Below are 23,733 nucleotides of genomic sequence, written 5' to 3'. Positions count from 1 at the left end.
GAGGCCAGATCATACAGTGATTGAGTTTGGATTCTTTACCCTCAGTGCCTGGTTCTAATCCCACCTCAGACACTGAGCAGCTGTGACACATTGGACAATATACTTAATCTCTGTTCTCGGTTTCCTCATCTTATAGATGACAAAATACTATTACCAGTCTGAGGACTGGATAAGAATATTTTTGACATGCTTCAAGCAGCGTCTGACACTATATTATTTTTTTTAAGATTTTATTTATTTATTTGACAGAGAGAGAGAGAGAGAGAAAGCAGGGGAGAGGCAGAGAGAGAGGGAGAAGCAGGCTCCCTGCTAAGCAGGGAGCCTGGTATGGGGCTCATTCCCAGGACCCTGGGATCATGACCTGAGCTGAAGGCGGACACTTAACCATCTGAGCCACCCAGGTGCCCCTATATCATGTTTGATAAATACAGAAATTAGAAAAAGAGTCTTATTCCATGTTACAGTGTCTCTTAGATTCCTTCTTTAGATTACAAACAATTGCTTTGAGTTGTGTCTCTCTTGATAAGCCAGGAGTTGAAAGAGACTATTATAGAGATCTGGTCTTCTCACAGATGCACCTTTCTTAGGCTATAGCCTAGTTTCCCATGTTAGAAATCTGATTTATGCTAAAACAGAACCAGAAATGAGAACTTCTGCTGAAGGAAGACCTCATTACCTTTTAATTAACGCAAGAGAGAAGACAGCCAGTTCCCTTTTCCTTCTGGTTAAAATGTGGTTACAGATCTCCTAGCCTGATAAATTCCATGCTAATATTTTGAATTCATTCTTTCCACCAAATGAGACAATTGAGGCAGAAACATGAGTTTGAGTGGACACATGGGTCGATATTGCTCTAAGAAAAGTCCTGTTGGGTGTTCAGAGGCCGAGCATGATATAAAAAAACAAAGCAAAGCAAAACAAAACCCAAAAAACCAGAAACGAAGAAATTCTCTTGAAATGAGAACAGAAAGCTCAGAACGCAGTAGGTCCTAAGCAAATGCTAACTCCTTTTTCTCACTTTGCCTGGCTGCCAGAACCAATTTCTTCCCTCTCAATATTTATATTGACCTTTCTTTCCCTTTAGTCAGAAAAACACAAAGATTTTTTTTTTAAGGCTCATACCATAAACTGTGTGATGTTTAGCTTTTGCAGAGGTGTGAAGAAGTCCTGCTGTTAAAAGTGGAGTAAGATTTTTTTTCTTGGGTGGAAGCCCAGAATATGCTAGACAAGCCAAGGTGAAGACTCTTCCTGACTAATGACAGCGTGGATGCTTGTGTGTATGTTTATGGGTGTGAATGTGTATGTCTGGGTTCTGGAACGATTTCGGCAGGGAGAAGTGAGGACCAACAGAAAGGAATTAATCCGAAATGTTAGATGGCAAAATGGTTTGATCCACCGCACAAGACCCAATGTGTGAGTTCCTTCTTTCATTCTATTTGGTTGGAGTTAGCGATCTTTAAATTTTCCATCTTGGAAATGCACAATCCAGTTAAAATAGCATTTTGTGGCTAAGCAGGCATATCATGACCATTGTTCTGGCCAAAGCAGAAGCCACGACTTAATTACTCAAGTCTTGCAGAATTTTAAAAACTTAAAATAAGCATAGCAGCTCCTATCCATGGAAGTTTAGCGCTGCCAGGAGTGCCCATAAGAGAGAAGGTGTGTGGTTGGACAGGTTTCTTATTTTAAAGATGCCGCTCCAACTTCTGTCCGCCTTAAACAAGACTGTGATAAAACAAAAAGGTTCAACAACAAGTGTTCAACACAATAATCCCTTGTTCATAGTAGATTGTTAAAGGTAGTGATATGTGTAAGGGTAGAACCTTGGAGATAACTATCGATAACAAGTAGACATTTGGCTTCCTTTCCAACCTCTTCTAGAAAAAGTTTCTTTCAAAGAGAAGAGCTGCTCCGTGGACACTCCTGGTGGGGACCCAAATCAGTGGGCCTCTCTTTCCCAGTGAGGAGAAGCGGGGCCTTTTGAAGAGTTGGTGTCAGCCCCGCTGCAAGCCTGCACGTGTGACGGGGAAAGCCGCGGGCAGGCGGTGGTGGCAGCTGCAGCCGGCGCCAGGCCTCTAGCTGGCTTGTTATACGATCCTCACCAGCTTCCCTGGGAAGAGGAAAAACAAATTTTTTCTCTAATGGCTCAGATTGTCTTCGATACTTACCAGCAGGAGTTTCTGACAACTTCGTTCTCTCAGATTTTAGGGATTTAAAGAGAAACAAAATATCACACACTTGCAACGGGCGCTGGAAGAGGCCAACGTCTACGTCATTAGCGAATGGAAAACAGTGGCCCCTTTGGGCCGGGTCAGGAGGTCAATGTGTGTATGACTGAAAGGCCCTATTTATTAACCAAATACCCATTACGTGGGTCAAGTCCAAGGCCAGCCTGATGAGTAGGCAACTCCTCATATGGTTTCATTTCGGGGACTGCAATACCACTCCCTTGATCCTCCAAATGGGAAATATGGCTCCTATGTGCCCACTGATGCCTGAAATGTCTTTTATAGGAAAAATGCCTTTCATTTAGAAGCCAGTAATAAGATTCATAATGAAAGTACCTTAGGTGTGACTTCAGAATACACTGAGGTGTGAGTGACTGGAGTCTGGACTCTTGAGAGAACATTTAATGATTAAGGGAAGAAAGAGCCTTTTGCTTGGATGGGAAGAAAAAGATATAAACAGGGAGAGGGGAGCAGAAAGGGAAGACCAGAGAGTAGCAAGCTAACTTTATTTGTTGGTTCACTTTCAAAATGAGATAGAAAACGCTTATGGCTGAGGCATAGCAAGCTCTCGATGTTAATTATTCTGATTTAAAGTCATGGCAGGTTCAGGACTGGTTATGCCATTTTGGAGATAAACCCACAGAGTCCCCGCTCTGAAGCTACAGTGAGCCTTGTGCATAAAATCAAGGCCCTCGGAAATCACTCTCATTCCATTTTCTCTATCCCCTCCCCATCCTAACATTTTCTCTTTGCATTACTCCTCAGTCCTTTGCTTATGGGAGGACTCTAAAGGAGTCTTAAAAGGCTTTATACCAAAAAGATGGGGGGGGGGCTTTGCAATCAGAGGCATATCTAAACTGGCTGACTTCTGGCATTCCACCATATACCACATGTCTGTGTCACATTTGTATGACTCGTCATTAAAGGATACTTGATTGCTACCTTTCTGGTTATGGGACCCCTGACTGTAATTGCCCATTTGGATGGCTCGCATCCAGGCACATGACCGGCATGCAGCTTTCCTGATTATTCCAGCTCTCAGCAAGTGGTTCATCTGAACTACTTGGACAGCACCAATGGCTGTGACCTCTCACTCGGCATTCATATATAAATGCCTCATAAATAAACCTTGTATTTTCATTTAGTTTTTTCATTAACATATACATGGCTCATCAACGTTGATTTATAGTCTGTTTTTATCTCTCTAACTAGACTGTGAACCTCTTGTTAAGGTCCAGGTGGTGGATAGTTTCTGAAATAACTGCCAGTGAGTCTCACATCCCCATATTCATGTCCTTGGGTAAGCTCTTCCCCTGAGTTATTAGTTTTTAATGAATATAATAAGACAATAGTGTTAGAATGCCACTTCCAAGATTGGGTTAAAAAAAGTTCATAATTCCTGTCCTGCTAGCACTCTCTGGCTCATTCTTGCTTACTCCATGTGGTGGAAGCCAGTCGCCATGTTGTGAGCTGTCCCGTGGCCAGGACCTGAGGTTGGAAAGCCTTTGGCCAACAGCCAGAAAAGGAGTGAGACCCTCAGCTTAACCACTTATGAGGAACGAAATTTTGACAATAATTGCATGAGTGAGCTTTTCAGTAGCTTCTGTATCAGTTGAACCTTCACATGAGAATGCAGCCCTGGTTGACAGCTTGATGGCAACCTTGCGAGAGATCTAGAGACAGAGGCACCCAGGGAAGCCACAATTAAATTCCCAATCCACAGAAACTGTGAGGTAATATGTTTGTTGTTTTATGCTGTTGACTTTTGGAGTAATTCGTTACACAGCAATAGATAATTAATATAGTCCTGGCTTGTAGTCCATCTTTGCACTAATTCCATCATTCCAGAACAAATAACTAGAATATTGGAGAAATATGCTTTGAGCTACTGGAGGAACATTTATTTTCTTTCCCTCTCAGGTGGGAGAAGGTAACAGGTGAAACCTACGATGTGGTCCTAAAAACCTGGCCCCCTTAATTGCAGTCTTGGTGTATGAAGCCAGGGGGTCAGTTAACAGGAAGAGCAGTTAACAGGAATAGCAACCTGTGGACCTTTCAAAGGGCTAAGTGATGCTGAAAATTGAGGTTTAGTGGCAACATAAGAAAGTCAGAATGAAAAAACCTAAACTTGAGGAATGGGGAAGCAGGCGAGTGGGAGGTGGTTCGGACAGTCCATTTCTAGACTGAGTGAGTGGCGCTCATGGAAGTAGGTGCGGAGAACAGAAACTGTGGCGAATCCATCCAGAGAGGGGGTTGCAAACATCAATGTGGAGGGTACCAGGAAGTGAGTGAAGCTGGCACGTGGAGGCTTGGTGAACCGGAGAGGGCAGGTTGGTTTCAGGCAGATATAGTGTATGTTGTTGTGCTCTACCCAGATCCTCATCCTCAGGGACAGTGTGCCCTGGAAATGTTGACTGTTAATGGTTGACAGCTGCATTCCTCTCTGAGCCTTGCCCTCAGCCGCAGGGAAGTAGCTCATCCCCGGGGTGGCTTGTGGCCAAAGTCTGGAAGGTGAGGGAGTATAAGGAGCTGACTCCTGTGCCTCAGTGGGGGGGAGGGGGTGGTGGTGGTGGTGATCCTGAAGGTCTGCTTCCGCTCCAAAGCTCTGTTCTTTCTTTCTCACTTTCTCACAGTGTGTCTCCCACCAGTACCTCCAGGAAACCCTTTGCGCACAACATCCCATCTCAACCGAAGACAATCAAGACAAAGGGTAGCAACTAGCCAGCTCTAACGCTCATTGCCATGCACGGGAATGTAGATCCAATGTATGAGCTGGAAATGCAAATGTGTAAGTGAAATACTCCAATCTTTCTTTCTGTATTGGCAAATGATTCCAATTTAAGGAAAAGAATGACCTCTGAAGTGAGAAAAAACACATCTCTGGGTCAGGTTTAGCTAAGGGGACATGAGTTTGAGTCATCTAAACCCTGTATCTGAAGCTGGATATATTTTAAAAAGATTTTACTTATTTATTTGAGAGAGAGAGAGCAGGAGCGGGGTGGGGGTGGGGGAGGGAGAGTAAGGGCAGAGGTAGAGGGAGAAGCAGACTTCTTGGAGCCTGACTCAGGGCTCCATCCCAGGGTCCTGGGATCATGACCTGAGCTGAAGACAGATGTTTAACTGACTGAGCCACCAGGCGCCCCTGAACTTTGATCTTTTTTCTTTTTTCTTTTTCCCGTCTCTGTTAATATAAGTCCACCATTTGCTTAAGAGAAGAACTGGACATTTTGTGTGTGGGTGAGAAAGGAGAAAGTGGAGGGAGTTTAGTTTTCCCTATTCTCAGTACCATGTAACTCGTGTAACACTTACCATGTAGCAAGTACCATGTCACTTGAGTAATACTTCATTCTTTCCCTCCCTTCAAAATGTGCCAAAGAAATAGATTTCTAGATTTTGGTGAGTATTAGGGGTAGAGATTCTCTTCTGTCATCATGGTTTTGATACCCTTCCTAAAGGGGTCAGATACTAAGAGCAACCATATATGTACCCTATTTTACACCTGCTATCCCCGTGCAATTATTAATATCCACCCCCTCTCCGTCTCCCCAGTGTGTTCCAGTGTTAATTCATTTTATCTCTTTGATGGGGAAAGCACGTACTGTTACCTGTCAGAGTATCATTTTTTTCCACGAATAAAATTTTTGGACTTCTAAGATAATTAAGATATACTGCCTTCTAAAGAATGAAATTCATTAAAAGTTACATTTTTTCTCTTGCAAGTTGAAATCATTCTCAATGTCCCAGTGTAGCAATTTGACCCAATACTACTTTTCAGGGGAATAGTTTTCACACTCACTTCACAGTTTAAACCAATTTGATTTCACTACTAATTTGCCTTATTTTAACTTGGACATGCTGAAGCAGTTCAGGCGGCTTCCAAACACTTCCTGCCTCATTAGCTGATAGCTGTAGTCTAATGACTTTCGGAGCAAATGAGAGCTTCGAAGGCGGTGGACACCAGCGGAAACAGCTCTTTGCAAACTGAAAGAGAGGATGTCAAAATTGGATTTAATTCCATCCTTTGTTAGCTTTGGGGTAGTTAGCATTTATTTAAATGAAATTGTAATTATTTTCAGTGGTGCTGATTGATGGGAAATCCCTGGGTAAATAGACTGAAGCCATCACACAGTCCGTCACATAGTTGAGTAAATATATAACAAGGGAAACCTTTTCTATTAGAGAGTTCAACATAATTTTCTAAGTTCAGCTATAAAGATAGATGTTGATGTAAACTTTTATGTGTGTGTATAGAAACATATACATCTCCCATACGTGTGTATGTGTACCCTCACCACATATGTAAATCTGCATTAAAAATAAATATATGCATTAAAAAACATGGCTCCTTTCCCTTTCCCTAGAATATAGATTAGGCTATTTGGTTATGATAAAAGCCTGAGGCTCACTCAGCCTATCTCAAGGACAAACGTGAGAATGAGAGAGATGGAAATCTCTTTCTTCTTTTCTAAGATTTTATTTTTAAGTAATCTCTACACCCAACGTGGGGCTCGAACTTACAACCCTGAGATCAAGAGTCTCATGCTCCACCGACTGAGCCAGCCAGGCGCCCCCGAGATGGAAATCTTTCACAGAGAAAAGGAGCCAGGGTTTACATAGACGCCACACCAGGCTCTAAAAGTAATTCAGGATCTAGGCAGTTACTCTTAGGGGCTCATCTAACCTTGATCCTCACCCCATCCTTCCTTATTTATAAAGCTTCACTTTTTCCCCCCGTGAAAACTAGACAACTTCACAACCTCAGAAGATAAATCACATTTTGTCTAAGGCAGGCAGCATAATCTAATTCCCTTTGTTAGTGTTTGCTTTAGGGGTGAGCAGGAGAACAGATTCCGGGCAATGATGCACAGAAGAAAATCTCTTATGGTAATTTGGGAAAGGTTTTGTGCTCTGGTAACTAGAGATGGTGGTGAGGCTGGTTCTGTTTCTCTGCCATGAAGTGGTGTGCAAGGATTTTATGATTAGAGCTATGGCAGCCATCTTGAAAGCATGAGACTAAAAGCCTAGAGATGAAGGACCAATATGCCGAGGAGAGACTTGCAGAAGGATAGAAAAGAACCTAGGTCCCTGACAGTGTCCCTAAACAGCTCTCCCAAACCTAGACCACCTAACTCCAGACTTTTCATCATGTGAGAAAGTGAAATGTCTTTATTGTTTGAGCCATTCTTGGTTTGGTAGTCTATTACGTGCAGTCCAAAGCATCTCTGGCAATGTCCAAGGGGGCTCTCGGGACAAGGTTATCTTGTTGTCTGCTCAGTAGCAGGATTTTGTGGATATTTATTTCTAACTATTCAGGGTGACTTTAATGAGAATCAGAGGGGCTTTCGTAGCACCAGTGTTCAGAGCTCTCCAGAACAGATTTCTTCCTTACTATGCTTCATGATTGAGCAATGTTGCAACATTCCCTTTGACACACTGAAGGGTTGTCAATTAGATAGAGGTTCAAGTGATAACCTGAAAACTTTCTGCTTTGGTATGTTTGGACTTCATACTTCCCTTAGTTGATTATTCATGCAATTCACAAAAATTTATTGAACACCCAATATGTGTGAGGTTTGGAAATTTAGTGGGAAATACAGAAATGCTCCCTGCCTTCTTGGAAATTACATTCTAGTCAGATTATACAATTTATGTGTTCATTTGGCCTTTTGATACCGAATTCCAGAGATATCCAAGATGTTGAGCTGCAAGAACAGGGTATGGAAGCCTCCCAGCATGAATGTATATCTTTCTGAAAGTGATGAAGATGATAGCAAGCAACTTTTTTTGTATTCTTTTCTTTTTTGTTATGATATTTGAAAGAGTGGAGACAACAGTGAAATATTAAATTGACATTTTATCATTCTTACCTAAGCCATATTTAGAATGTCTAGTCTGGAACCAGAATATGGTACCCTTTGTAGGTTACTTATCTGGATTTTCTCAATATAAAAACAGACAATCAACTTTCAACTGTCATCTTAATATTTGGAAATAATCCAGGTCATGTGTACCAAAGTGGGCTGTAATAAGTTTTAACAAGGGTCTCCCAGCTTTTATGTTGCTGTTGAATCAATTGCAAGTTCAAGGATCCCAGGACTTCCATTCGGGGTGAAACAGGGAAGTAGCTGTGCTTTGAATGACTTCTCTACATTCACATGTGGGTAAGAACATTAAATTTGAGAGTTCTTGTCAAATAATAGCTGGAGTCCAACAATCACATCCAGTTTGTCTGGATTTCTTGTGTCATTTTGTTGGGTGGGGACATCATTACTTCTTGCCCTAAAGCAGATTCTCTTCATCATGAAGTGAATGAGTTGAGCTAGTGAGCTGTTAGTAGTTGCTGATTTATCTCCCCTCCCATCTTGGGCCCTCATGGGGCTGTTCAACTGTCCAGGATTCATAGTTACAGAAAACCTTGAGTCAAAGAAGGATGTATCTCTATTCGGTGGCTGTCTGTAGTGGTTTTGGTATCCTAGGGAACAAAAAATATAATCCTTTACAGGCTATATTTATGGAAATTGAGTTGATGGTGTTCTCTTTGATTTCTCCTTTGCTTTTTCACAGTCTCTCCTTTCATTCTCTATTGGTTGGAATTCTAATGAATGTTATCTTCAAAAGCCCCTTTGGCAAAATTTCTTTATTAAATAAAGCTTTGTTTTCTAGGCTAGCTCCCTACATTCCAAATGCCAACCCCGAATAGCAGTCATCCTTACCTAGCCTCTACTCCATCTTTAAATGTCTAAATTAAGCCTCTTGGCCACCTTCTCCCACCATTGCCAGATTTAAAAATCTGTGTTTCGGAGGTAGTGCCTGGAGTTGGTGACGATAACCTTGACCCGACACTTATTTTAAGAATCAGATTATATTCTGGATCTTGGCCTAGTACAATGGCTTGAAGGCCTATAAGTCAGCCTGTATTTTTTTTTTTCAGTTTTTTTCCAGGATAACATTTTTATTTATTCATAGTTTGTGTTTCAAAGAAATTTCCTTCATTAAAAAGATTCAATTCATCAGTTAGAGGCAATGGGGCAGAAAATAGATCAGTGCTGTGATGAACCATTTTCTACACATGTAGTTATAAAAACCTTTAAGGTGATTTGAAACAGGAAGCCGAGTGACAGACTGCATTGCTGTCAGCTATGTCTCGGGACCAGACCCACAGGTGGTGGAGAGTGAAAAATATTTTACATCATTAAACTCTTCTTTTCACTTCTGAAATATGCACCCTTAGTGCAAAACAAAGTTGTATCTACATATCAACAGTTAGCATTTTGCCGGACTTTTCATAGCTTTGATCAACCAAGTATGTACCTTCCATTCTGTATTAATTATATTAATTAATTATTCAGCATGTGGCTTTGGTAATAATTTGACACTTAGACTTAAAATAACAAGGACTGACGGCCTACTTATGGCTTTGAGGAGCAGAGGGCAATTGGAATAATAGTATAGACTTCTTAATTTTAAAATATGCATATCTCTAGTGTGAAAATTTATAATTCTTCAAGCAAAATTGAGAACTAAGTTTGAGACGGTCTGATTACAAGGCTCTTAGGCTTCTCCTCTATTCCCTGAAACTTCTTCCCTTCTCAGTTACTCCCTGCTGCTAATAAGCTGCTAGGGCTGAATAGCATTGTCCTTTAGGCAGACCTGAGACCTTGGACTAAGCCCAGCTCCTCGCTCACCTCCCCTCCTTCCGGTGACCTGGTCTGGGCAGGGGTCGCTAAGCTGGCTTGCTAGCCAGCCTCTGTCCCCACCCCTGTCTCTGGTTTTGATTATCGGGCCGCATGTTGGAGGAGATGGTGCTGACATGCAACTCTCCAAAAAAGCATTCTCTTTTAGAAATCATTCCTTATTTTGTCTTGATGCTTTGTTCATTTTTTATCAATTAGACGAGAGTTTGCCGATTTTATTGTTTATCCTCCCTTTTTCTGATTCCCCCCACATCAAAAACCCCATATGCATTCGATATCACTGCTGCTAGGTCTTGGAGCAGACACCTAGTTTCATGCTTCCTGTGTTTTTACACTTTCTTGATACTTCTCTGTTTTCTGGACTTAAGTTGCTTTTCTTCATAAATAAGAAAACAATATGTTTTATTCTGTTAGTAGTTTCTCTTAAGGTCTATGAAACCACGAAATATTTTTCCTATGAATGTAATAATGAAACTCCTGCACTCTGCGGAAGATGATGGGACACACAGTTTTCCTGCCCCTCGCGGCTGCAGCCTTCCACCTGCTGGGTTCTGCTCTGTAACAGGCCCAGATATTTTTGTACAATTTTTTTCTGTTTAGTACTTTTAAATTTGTTTCCTTTACTATCAGTAATTAATTACTGCTTCTGCTTCATTTTCTTTACCTAATAACTCCTTGCCTATGACTTTATAAGGTACAGTTTCATAGAACTTCAACATTTATGTACAGTGCTATACATAGATCTTAGGTACATGGTTCCATGTGTTTAGCAAGTGCCCACGCTCATAAGTGCAGAGCATCATTTCGGGAAGATACCTTGTGCTCCTTTCTAGTCAGTCCCTAGCCTTCTTCCAAAGACAGATGATGTTCTGATTTCTTTAATCATAGATAGTTTTGTCTGTAGAACTTAATTAGAACCTGTGTCTGGTTTCTTTCTCAGAAAGAAGATGCATCTATGTAGTATGTTCCCGTAATTGATTGCTTTCCTTTGCCACGTAGCATCCAATGTGTGACTAAGTCACAATTGTCAATTCTTCTGTTGATGGACTTTTGGTGTGTTACCAGCTTTTGGCTATCATAAATAAAGCTGCTATGAACATTCATGTCCAAGCCTTTTTTTTGAACATATGCTTTCATTTTTTTTCTTTGGCAAATACCCAAGAATGGAAATGCTTCTTCTTAGGGTAGATGTGTGTTGAACTTTATGGGAAACTTCTAGAATGATTGTCAAAGTGGTTTTATCATCCCCCCCGCCAATATATCCTTACTGACATTTGACTATGTCAGTCTTTTTGATTTTAGCCATTCTAATAGGTGTGTGGCAATATCTCTTTGTGGATTTAATTTAGCTTTTCCTAGTGACTAATCATGATGAGAACTTTTTCATGTCTTCTTGTCAATTTGTATATCTTCCTTTTGGAGCGCCTGTTCTTTTCTCATGATTAAAACTGTACTTCTGTCTTTTATTGACTTGTAAGAATTATTTATATATTCTAGATATTAGTCCTTGGTCAGCTAGTACTGCATACATTTTCTCTCAGTTTGTGGCTTGCTTATTAATTTCTTGGTGATGTCGGGGTGCCTGGGTGGTGCAGTTGGTTAAGCATAGGACTCTTCGTTTCAGCTCAGGTCGTGATTTCAAGGTGGTGAGATTAAGCCCCATGTTGGGCTCTACACTCCATGGGAATCTGCTTCTCTCCCTCTGCCCCTCCTCCTCCTCCTCTCTAAAATAAATAAATAAATAAATTTTCTTAATGATGTCTTTTGATGAGCAGAAGCTCTTAATTTTGGTGGAGTGCATTTTATCAATTTTTCTTTCTTGGTCAGTGCTATACCTTTATTTAAAATTTCTGTTTTCTGCTTTGTTTTATAAATTTTGTTTGTTGTTCTTTATCTAATCTTACAGTGTCTTTTGAAAAGAAAATGTACATTTAATTTTAGAATTGAAAACCTTAGCATTATTCTTTCCATCTTACTTTGTTTCCTCTTTTTTTCTTATTTTGTTATTTTTGTGTCTTTGATCCAGTTCTGTGTGTTTCCTTTTTTACTCACGCTAGTTGAGAAGTTTCTTGGTGCTTCTGACATCTACCAATTGCAATCTTGTTATTCCCGATACACATAATTGAATAGATACAGGCTTATCTCATTTTATCGTGCTTCTCTTTATTGCACTTTGCAGATATTTCTACAAGTTGAAGTACTGTGGCAACCCTGTGTGGGGCAAGTCAGTAGGCACCATTTTCCAACAGCTTTTACTCGCTTTGTGTCTCTGCGTCACATTTTGGTAGTTCTCACAATATTTCAAACTTTTTCATTATTATATTTGTTATGGTGATCTGTGATCAGTGATTATGACTCACTGAAAGCTCAGAGGATCGTTGACATTATTTATTGATAAAGTATTTTTAAATTAAGATACGAACATTGTTTTTTAGACGTAATGCTATTGCACACGTAATAGACTACAATACAGTGTAAACGTCACTTTTGATGCACTGGGTACCCCCGAAATTCATTTGACTTGGTTTATTGTTGTACTTGCTCTATTGCAGAGGTCTGGAACCGAACCTGCATTATCTCCAAGGTATGCCTGTATTTCTCTACTATTAAATGAAATAAAGATACTAACCATATCCCTCAACCAAGGTTATGTACTGCTTCTGATTATTAAGCTGACCTAAAGATAACAGGGTGACTATATGTCCTGATTTGCTTGTGCTAGTCCTGATTTGTTTCTATTTTCCTGGCATAATTAGTATCTGTGCCCCTTTAATCTAAAACCATCCCTGTTTGTATAATAAATTATATGTGTATGATTAGTGTAATAAATTAAATGTTTTAGATCACTTTGACCTCCCCACTCCCCTCCCACGTATCCACCCAGTGGAATGCCTTTAATTCTCTCCTTACCCCATCATGGCCCAGCAGTGAAAAGCAGACTCTAGAGTGATTAACTAGCTGTGTCATCTTGGGTGTCTTTGCCTCAGTGTTCCCATCTGTAAAGTGGGGATAGTAGTAACATTTTCTTTCTGGGTTGAAACTGATCAAAGTGTCTAGACAGAGCCTATGCCATACATGTTAGTGTGTCATAAAAATGTTGATTGTGATCTCCTGTTCCCTCCCAAGTCACAAGTTTTGCTGAGATAGTTTATTATTTTTAGTTCCACACTGTTGTGGGTTTCAGCTAGTTCAAGAATTCTAATAATTCAAATTCCTAATGATCCTATCATTATATCCATTCAAAGTGCATTGCCTCCTGCTGTTTTCTCTCCTTGTCACTGTCCTTCTCTTGCCATCTGTTCTGTTCATTTGATTAGAGTCCTTTCCTAAGTATTTTCCTCAGTCGGGTTCTGTGGGTGATGTGCTTTCTGAATCCTTGATATATCTATAAATATACTCCTCTCCACTGTCTGGGGATAGGATTCTTTTGTTGCAATCCTTTTCTGTCATTAACCAATTGATATCATTCTCCTGTTTTTTAGCATCTAAAATTACAGGTGAAAAATTTAGTGTTAGTTTTTGTATTAATTTTCTAGGGCTGGCATCAAGTACCACAGACTGGGTGGCTGATATAATAGATATTTATTTTCCCATAATCCCGGAAGCTACAAGTACAGTATAAGATGTTGGCAGCATTGATTTCTCGTGAGGTTTCTCTCCTTGGCTTGTAGATTGCTGTCTTCTCCCCCTGTCTTGACATGTTTCTCTCCATGTGTGTCTGTGTCCTCATCTCCTCTTCCTGCAAGGACACCAGTTATAATGGTTTAGAACCCACCCTAATGATGCCATTTAACTTAATTCCCTCTTTAAAGATACTATCTCCAAATATTGTCCCATTGTCAGTGCTGGAGGTTAGGATTTTACCATATGAATTTGGAGTAACTAAATTCAACCCTTCACCATTTTATTCTTTTCCTTTTGTGAAGTGATCTGTCTTTCTCCCTCCCTCCCTCCCTCCCTCCATCTCTTTTTCTTCCTTTCCCTCTTTCCCTTCTTCTCCGCTCTGGAACTCAGCCCTTTTAATCTGCAGACTCAAGTGTTCCAACCAGGAACATTTTTTTTCCTTTGCTATTTTTGGCTATCCTCTAGCTATTCCTCTTTCTCTTTCTGAAACTCCTATTACTTGTCCATCTTTTAAGAATCTCATTTTTCCTTCATTACTTCCATCTCTAAGTATATTTCCTCTAGATTGTGAGATATTTCTTCCAATTGATTTTCTAGGTCACTAATTCAGTTTTCAGTAATGAAGGTCCTTTTCTCACATCAACATATTCACTTTATAAATAGGAGAGCCATGTTTTCTAGTTGCAGAATATTTTTATTGTGCTAAAATTGGCTTATTTAAATGCCATTTCTTTGAATTTTTCTTAAAAATTTTGCTGTATCCTCCAGGAATCTTATCTTCTTTGAAGGTACACAATTGGAAATGTCTTGTTTTCCTCCACTTTTGAATTGTGGGGTTCCCTTGGGCGCATTGTTAACTTCCTTTGCCTATGCTCTATTTATCCTTGGTGCATGGGTAAAGCTAATGAGTGCTTTGAGAGGTGACAAGCCCCTGAGTGATTGTTGGCAGAGCAGCACCTGCCTCTTCCCTGTGGGTCAAGGATTTAGCAAATGGCAAGCTGTCAGTCTTCTGGTGAACGCCAGGAGAAAGCTTCTTTGCTCTCTGATATCTTTGGTCACTATGGTTCCAAGTCTCAGAGTCAAGGAGGAACCCAGTCCACCTGTGTGGTACCTTCCTACAACAGGGAAATCAGCAGGTCCTCCCAAGACCACGCACAGGGGCTGCCACCCCCTTTCTTCTTTGGATTCTGTGGATTTCTTCAGTCCAAGCTCTCAGGGAACATGAGGTCCAGACCTTGTTCCAGGTCTCTTGACTTCAGGTTTGCATGATTCCCTTGACCTCAGAGGGAAAACGTCCTGCACCTGAGCTACCTCTGGGGCCCCATCAGAACCCCAGGCCTAAATCCCCTTTCCATGATCACCCTGAGGGTCTCTTGGTTTGTATTTTTCTCAGAAGAGATAGACAATGGTTGGGTTGTAGTTGGGAAAGAAGAGTGGCTGGAACTCATTTTGAGACTGGCACAGAATTGTTGCTGAATCTGAACTTCGGCTTGTAGCAAAACTTCCGAGTTTCATATAATTAAATTAGAATGTTGATTATATATTCTTTTCAATACTTATGACATTAACCTTATATTTTGTAACCATATTTATAGCAGTTACTTAAACTCAATTCCATATACTAATGGTTGTTCTTTTTAAATCTGCAGATTCAGATCTTTCAGCTCAGGAAAGTGTTCTCCCATTAATATCTTTGATTTTTTATTCTCTTTCAGGGCATTTGTTTTTTTCTCCAGTAAATTCTTAGTTGCATCTTTGTTCTGTGCCCAAAGCTATCATCATCTTTCTTGTTGTTTTTATTTCTTTGTTCTTTTCTTTGGATTTGGGTGAACAAGATTGTCTTCTATTTTACTGATTTCGATTCCTTTAGTGTTAACTTACTACTTCTAATCCATTTTCAAATTCTGCTATAATTTTTAATTTATCAATATTCTATTTTATCCCACCTGACTCTCATTTTATGAACTGCTGCCTCTCATTCGTCTCTGTTTTCATTTCTGTTGAGGATATTCATCTCTTTACTTTTGTTTTATAGAATACCGTTTTTTAAAATTATAAGCAGAAAATAAATGTTAATTCTTATTTATGCTTCTTGAAATAAATATGTTTCAAACACATATTTTGTCTCTATATCTTGAGTGCATATTCCCTTTTCTTCATGTTACGGAATCTTTTTATTTGATATATAATATATAGTATATATATATACATAAAATATGTATATTTAACTCATATTCATAGAATAATTAGAGTTCCATCCAGATTTGGCATTTTCTTTTAAAAAGTACTATTTATTTTCTGCTAGAACGTTGTGAGAATCCTTTTTTTTTTAAGCTATAAGGTTAGCTACCAGTTTGGTGATCCATCAGTATGAAGGAAGAAAGGGGATTTTCTTTCTGTAGAGAGTTCCCCCTACACAGGAGGACCGCCGGGTTTCCATTTCCTTCCCAGTGCTGAGCCTGCCACATCAGGGCAAGACTGATGCTGCTTGAGAAGTGCCTTCCTTGCTTCTGTTGGCAGTAACCCGGGTGAAGCCTGCCTCACAGCCACCCTAAATGGTCCTGAGCTCTGGTGGTTCAAGAAATGCCACGTGAGCTTTCCCCTTCTTTTCCATGGGTTCCCATGCCTCCTCTTAGCATTTTCCACATCGGAGTGCTGTTGGGTCTGGGATCTCCCCTATACATTTTCCTTGGCACCTTATATACCATTCATGGAAGTCAAGCTCTTTTCAGTGTATGTCCTGTTGGTGCCGCATCTGTGAAAAGGTTCTCAAACCTTCCTGTATGTTCATGTTTGACATCCTTCTCCATTTTCTTATGTGAATTCAGGTTTTCTTTTATTCCTACATCAACTGAAACATTTGCAGTCAGAACTGCAAAGAGGAAAATAAGGTCCATGCTCGCTGTTCTAGCTCATGTGCTGACCTCCACGGTGGCCACACATTTGAGAAGTGGCAGGCTGGATGTGGCAAGGGCTGACATACCTGCATTGAGGAACGAAATGAAAGGAAAGTGGGGTCGATTTGGAAGGCGGTATAAGTACCAATTTACAGATGATTGCCATATACCGGGAAAGGAAGTCAGGAACCACCTGGTAACTTCTGACTGACTCTAGTACTGACATTAGAACATGATGGAATATTGTGCCTGACCTGGACAATAGCACTCTGCTATGACTCTGTGTGCTTAGTTTCAGGGAACTCGTATGTATTGCAGTGGTCAATTCTCTCCTTCCACTGATCAGCTTCTAAATTCAGCAGCCCTGTATCTGGGAGTGTGACCTTTGCTTGTCCACACCCATTTGGGTGGTTGCAAACGTGAATGGTGACAAACATTCCAATTTCTGCCGTGTGCTTCTCTTGTGTGGAACTGTGCTTAAGAAACACATCAGCAAATCTGTGATATATGTGAGGAAAGAGGTACGATGAAAAGCCTGATGGAATTTATCAGGGACATCTAGAAGTATCCCGAGAAAAAGCAAAAGGAAAGGCAGGCCACTTTTTTCTCTTTTTCCACAAGAAGTTTAGAACTGACATTATGACCCACTCTCTTCTTTTATTGTCATTGCAATGGATTTTGAGAATATTTACTTCCAAAGAAAATCCTGGGTCCTAATGTCATTGCTTACCCTGGGGAGAATTACACAAACTCTCCAGCATCAATTTCTGTGCTGGTAAAATGTGAATAATAATATATACTGGATGTATTGAGAGAATTGAAGACCCCATGTCTGGCACCTAAAGGGCACTTGATTGTACCAGCTATTATTTACATCACTCTTTTATTGCTATGTTTACTATTCCACGAATAAATTATGTTTAGACTTCTTATATGTAAATGATGAATACCAATATTTACCTGGTTTTATATGTACATAAAACTGAGAAGTTCAGGAATAGATCAGACTTCAGGACTGGCTGAGCCAGGGTTTATACAACTTGACAAAGATGTCCCGCCGGCTTTTTCTTGAGATATAATTAGTTCATTCTCAATCTCCACGTGGCGGCAAGATTGCACAGGGGGTCAGAATATGCCACCAAAATATGCTACTCTGGCATAAGGATTATTTTGCGCTGAAGACAACTGAGAAGGAAAGCAGATGCAGGATGACCTCTCTGCTGTCTTTCTAGCTGCCCCAAAACAGATGATAAATTCCCCTCATGAAGTTGTCCCTGCCTCCCCGCTGCCTTCCTTGTACCAGGACGAGGATAACACCCTCATCACTGACAATGACACGGCACCAAGGAAGGGTCCACACAAACCAACCTCATTATCTAGCCCTCATCTACCATTGGTTTTCTCTTATATTTGCCTTCCTACAATTTGCTGCCCCTGAAAGCTCAAAGCCCCTCTCCTTTGTCTTGTCACTTCTCTTTAAATCTGTTCTTTTTTTGTCCAAATGGTATAAAAGCCTCCAAACCCAGCTGTTTCTTCGGGAATTTTCTCTTCTTTCTATGAAGTCCCCTTGCACTGCGCAAAACTTTTACTGTCAAATAAATGTGTGTGCCTTTTCTTCTGTTAATCTGTCTGCTGTTGGCTTGTTTCACAGACCCAGCTGGAGAACCTAAGAGGGTACTGGAGAAATGTCCTCCTCTGCAATTGTTTAAACAGTTCCAACAGTCAGATCCTGAGCAAGAGCAGGCATCATTGTCCCAGCAGGACTAGGACTGTGTTGAGATTCTGATCGCCCACCCTGAACCACCCTCAGCACTGAATTCTGCCTGGGGATGGAGCCCCGGGGGCAGAACTGCTGAGAGAGGGGAGAATGGATGCTGGGGAGGCAAGCAACGGATGTCCAGTTAGATAGGAAACGGGATGAGTGAGGAGGATTCTTCCTCAATTGAACCTGCTAATTCCAATTTTACTATGGGTTTGCAGATAAAGGATCGAGGAATGACTTAATAATGACCTCTGAGTGTAAGCAGTGTTAAAAATCGAGGCTGAGGACCTGTCATTTTCCATCTCCACTTAGGACAGCCCTGGCCGTTGTGATGACAGGAGAGCAATGTGTAGTCGTGATGAGCTCAGGGAGAGAGTGGGTGCTTTCACTCACCTGGACCACGCTAGCCAGTGAAATGGAATAATGCAGCCATCCCCAGAACACAGGCTGAAAGGACTAGATGAATTTTGACCAGATTTAATTGTGACCAGATTGGGGGAGTGAAAGTTTCAGTTTGAGTCAAGTTAACTGTTTTATTTCATGTCCCATTTTTAATGCTTGCATAGAACCCTCTCGCTTTTTCTAAATTACATGCCTCATTGTATTTGAGTTCCTCCTGCTTTTGACAGCTCCGTGCCTTCCAATTTTGCTTCTGCTGCTTTGATTATTATTCCTGATTTGGTTGTTGATGAGACATGTGGTTTTCTTCAATTAGCTCTGTCACTCTTACAAATGTGTGTGTCTCGCAAGTGTCCTAATTAAAGTCAGGAGGAGGAGGGGGTGAGAATTACAGGCAATTACAATGGTGCCATCCTCCTCTCTCCCTGCTCTTTTCTCCTCATCATCGGGGCGCATTCTTCTGTGTCTCCATTTTGCAAGCACATTGAGCAGCCTCTCTGTTTAAAATCCCATTAATTTTTTCTGAGCACGATATGCAGCTGTGCCCGTGTGTCATACATTTCACTTTCAGGAAACCCCCTCGCTTTCATTTAGTTTTATTAAGTGCGGTCTCCTCTCTGCCACTTTCTATCATTCTTTCCATTTGTCCTGAGACAGAAGACTACCTTTACCATCACGCACCATCCAGTAAAGTCTCCCCAAACCTGCGGCCTCCTCTTGTGTGGGCTTACGTTCCGTTCACTCCACTTCAGCGCTATACACGTTTCTGGATTTCCTGAGACTACTGAATGTGCCAGGCAGTGTGCTCGGAGCCGGGACTACAAAGATAAATAAGCACAAAGATGTGAAGACGAAGTGGGATAGATAGTAAGGAGAGGCCGGATTTCAGAGCCGGACAAGATTTAAATGCCTGCTTTGCCACAAGCTAGCTGTTTGGCCTTGGGTCAATCACTTAGCTGTTTTTTTTTCATCTGTTAAAATTATGCTAATAATACTTACCTTGCAGGGTTGTTGTGAAGATTGGAGATAATGTATGCAAAGTAGCTAGCTTAGTGCCTGCTATTCCTCAATAAATGGGAGCTATAATTATTATCATGAATAAGATATAGTGTACTTAAGGAACTCACACCATCTACTCAAAGAGAGAGAAGAGTAAATTAACTTTTATAACATATTGTTATATGTATAGTAATGAAAGGATGTGGGTGCTAATGGAGTAGCCTCCCTGGGGCTCTGCACGTTCTCTCCTCCACCCACCTCTCCGTCCTCCCCTACTTAATCTATACACTGCAACCCCCCCAACCCCCAACATCTCCAATAAGCTTCAGCCACCCAACTTCTGCCCTTCTCGGTCTCTCTGCCTTCGTCCCTTGTTCCCTCTGCGTGTAAAGCTCATCCACGTGGTCCTTACATGGCTGGCTCTTTCTCATCATTCAGGTTTTAGCTCAGTCATCCACTAGAAAGGTTTTCCATCACCATCCTTGTGTAAAGTAGCACATCTCCTCACCTCCGTTTTGAAAAACGGAGCAGTTTTATTTCCTTCATGGAAATGATCTACAGTTATCTAATTTGCTGGTTTCCATGTTCATTTCCTGGCACTCCCCACCAGGGCAGGGAACATATCTGTGTTTGTTCACAGCTGTGTTCCCGTTGACAAGAACAGTGGCTGCAATAGAGAGCATGCTCAACAAATATTGGGGGGAATGAATAGCGGGGGGAGATCTTAAACAGAGGATTTCTGTAGTGGTGGGTGTGCATTTTGCTGCTGCTGGTATTGACAGCTGCCCACCACCCAACATATCGACCACTATGGGCTCCCGAGTCTAAGGTAAGAGGCTAAGATACTGGGAGTCTTGCATAGTGGTGTCTAATTTTGTACCTCTCAACCTGGCTTTAGAAAACTAGATTTAAATACCCTTCTTAGATCATCTGCTATGTGGTTTTTACCTGAGTCCTTCTTCCCAGACTCCAGGCAAATTCTTGGCAGGGGTCTGGTCAAGGCACCAAATGGCGGCCCTCAATAATTATTGTTTTCATGGAAATCCATCTTTCATTGTCCCCTTTCCTATGACTTCCAGTGGGAAGATGAGGGTGCTTGCAGGAAAAAGGTAAAAAGGCATTCGAGTCTTTGTGAGGCTGAGTATTTAGCTTTAGGCATGGACTTCTAGAAATAAGTACTGACTTTTACAACTAACGTTTCTCCTCCAGTGTCTGAGTTGGGCTTAGAATGACAAGGCATCAAGGAGTCCTACCCAGTGTTTTAAAAAAATATGTGACCTTGATCAAAAGCAGAGACTGGGTAAAATATAGCAGGCTTAGTGAAAATCTATTCCTCCTGTTGGAAAAACAATTCAGAGGGCAAGAAGCACATATCAAAGCTCCCAATTTACCAGGGGCGGGGGGGAGACCAGTCACACCATTTTCTTATAAAAAGGGCAAAGTTTTTATTTTAGCTCCACCAAGACTTGCAGTTCTTTTAGGCAAACACGTTTGCAAGGCATCCACTTAGCTTCCAATCAAGTGGTTTAACAGACTTTGTAGTTGCTTCGTTGGTGCTTATAGGGCTTCTTACCACTCACTTAGAATTTTAATCTGCATTCAGATATCTTTATATTTTCTTTTAATTGTCTTTCTCAGTCTCAATCCAAAAAGGAGCCCGAAGACTTAATGCAACTTATGTTTTATCTTTATAGGATTACATTTAAGTGTAATTTCAGGTTTTATTATGACACGGGAGAAACAGATATGGCCAAGGGACTTAATCTAATTCATTGCAATTCAGCTAAAGGCCTTGGCAGTGGCAGAAGCTCAACAAATTTGTTCCAACCTCTTAGTCTTTCAAACATTTGTGAGTCTGCCTTGCCTACACAATTGCAGCTCAAAAATAGAAATTTGTTCATTCACACACAAAATAGCATTTTAGATGAGCCACATAAGTATACTTCAAAGATATATTATTTTGTTTATTAGAATGAACTGAAATAGATATCATAGGTGTTTGAATTATTATTAGCTTTCTATCTGTATATCCTTATGTAGACTGTATGTACTTAACATTTAAATGGTTGGGTCTTAATCTCCATTAGCAGATGTTATCAGTGTTGGGATCTCTAACATGTGGTACTGCCGGGTTTTGGCACACCCTATATTGGGTACAAATTGGGTTGTTCATGATTTTCCAGATCATGACGGTTTCCCCAGTGAGCATACTTGAGCCTCTCCTATTTAATTTGGAAACAGACCTCATTTGTTAGATGGTAAGCGTTAAAATATAAGCTACAGTGAGCCAATAATTGTCCTCCAACTTCTCTAGCCATAGGCTGGACATAATCATAGTCTGGCCAGTAACAGCCCTTCCACAGGATCTCCAAGCTGGGAGAGAAAAACGCTTGTCTTTTAGTCAGGCAACTGTTAGAATGTGAGTCCATTGACACAGGCAGCCACATTTGCAACAGTGTGGAGGAAGCTTGTTTACATTAAAAGAAAATAAAGCCAGTATTCGTTCAGAGAGAAGCAGAGATGAGATTCAACAACACTCAAGTGCCTGATTTGATCGTCCCAATGATACCCCTGCCTGTGCAGAGCACACGAGCAAATATTTTGTTTGTCTGTTTTGTTTAAGGTAGTTTGAGTAGAGACTTCTAACAAGCAATCGAGGAGTCCTTCGCTAAACATAAACCCCAATTCACCCCAAAGCGACAATAGGCACATATCCTTCCCATGAAATCAACATGGTAGAAAACACTGAAACTGATAAGGTGGAGGAAGTAAAACACAGACCCAGTTAGAATCATAGGTACAAAACCAAGGACACCTCAGAAAACAATAATGATAATAAGAGCCTGGAAATGAGAAAATGACATTTCCCCAAAGGTGGTAAGGACCTCAGGAGAGGATCACCAGAAACTGGGGACTACTTGCTCGGAAAATGAGCTAAGTAAGGTTCCTATCAGTCCCATTGAGAAGAAAAGCCGAGCATTTACAAAATCCACTGTCTATTAGGGATATTGTATAACTGTGAATAGATTCTCAACACCCAGATGACTCTTCTATACAGAAAAGCCTTTTTATTACTTCTTTGATGTTTATTTAATGTCCAAATTATTGATATTATGAATTTAGCAAATAATTTTTACCAGTAAACAATAAACACTCTTCTAAATATTCACATACTATTAGATCATGTTAAATAAAAACTTACGGATTTAATAAAACAAATTTCCCTAAATACTTAGACATTGACTGCAAAGTTAAAAGTTGTTTCATAAAGCTCTCCTGATGATTTGATTAAAAGCACAAATCTCCAGAAGTTTTCAAAAATGCTTAAACATGCCACGATGCAGATAGAACACAAAAAAATGTCTCAATGATTAACAAATTATTATGGTTACAACAGAACTTAGTATCATAATGCAAATAGCATGAATTAAAAATGTGGCTTTTCATGTCCCTATTCTCGTTCTCATGTTTATTCTTATTTCTCTTCCTAATCTTATTTCCATTTTTATTATAATTCTTTTTTCTATTCTTATTCTTACCCTTATTTTGATTCCTTCCTATGTTACTTTTCTAGGCTTATAGTAAATGCATTATATATTCTATTTTCATCCTATGCTTGTAATCTTACCAGACTCACTTGAAAAACAATACCTTTGCAGACTAGCCAAGATGGCGGGTCTAGACTGTTGACCAATTGGTTGTACAGATCAGAATTATGCCTGAATGTTGGGAAAAGTTGAAACTGCTGCTTTTGAATCATTTACAGAATTGGAAAATGTATTTCTTGCTTAAAACGATGAATTTGAGTAGATTCTTCCAATTTAACAATTTATATTTTTGTCTTCTATTTTTCTTTTACTATAGTTTTCGTTTTTCACTAAGACTTTCTATCATATTGAAAATTTGTTCTTAATTAAAGGTATAGTAAAATATGCCTAGTTCTTGTTCCAAAGGATAATAAGACCAGTCATTCTCTAATATATTCTGGTATCTTTATAAAGTCCCAAGTTATGCTGAGACAGAGGAATCCTTTCACCAACCTGGTTTGGGCTTTCATGCCTTTGGAGCAAAGCCCGAGCTAACCGTCTCTTTCAGTTGTCTAATGAGACATGTTTCTGTCCAAGTGTGGG

This window comes from Ursus maritimus, unplaced genomic scaffold (assembly GCF_017311325.1).
Source record: "Ursus maritimus isolate PB19 unplaced genomic scaffold, ASM1731132v1 scaffold_25, whole genome shotgun sequence".
NCBI lineage: Eukaryota > Metazoa > Chordata > Mammalia > Carnivora > Ursidae > Ursus > Ursus maritimus.
Note: the sequence above shows the minus strand (reverse complement) of the source record.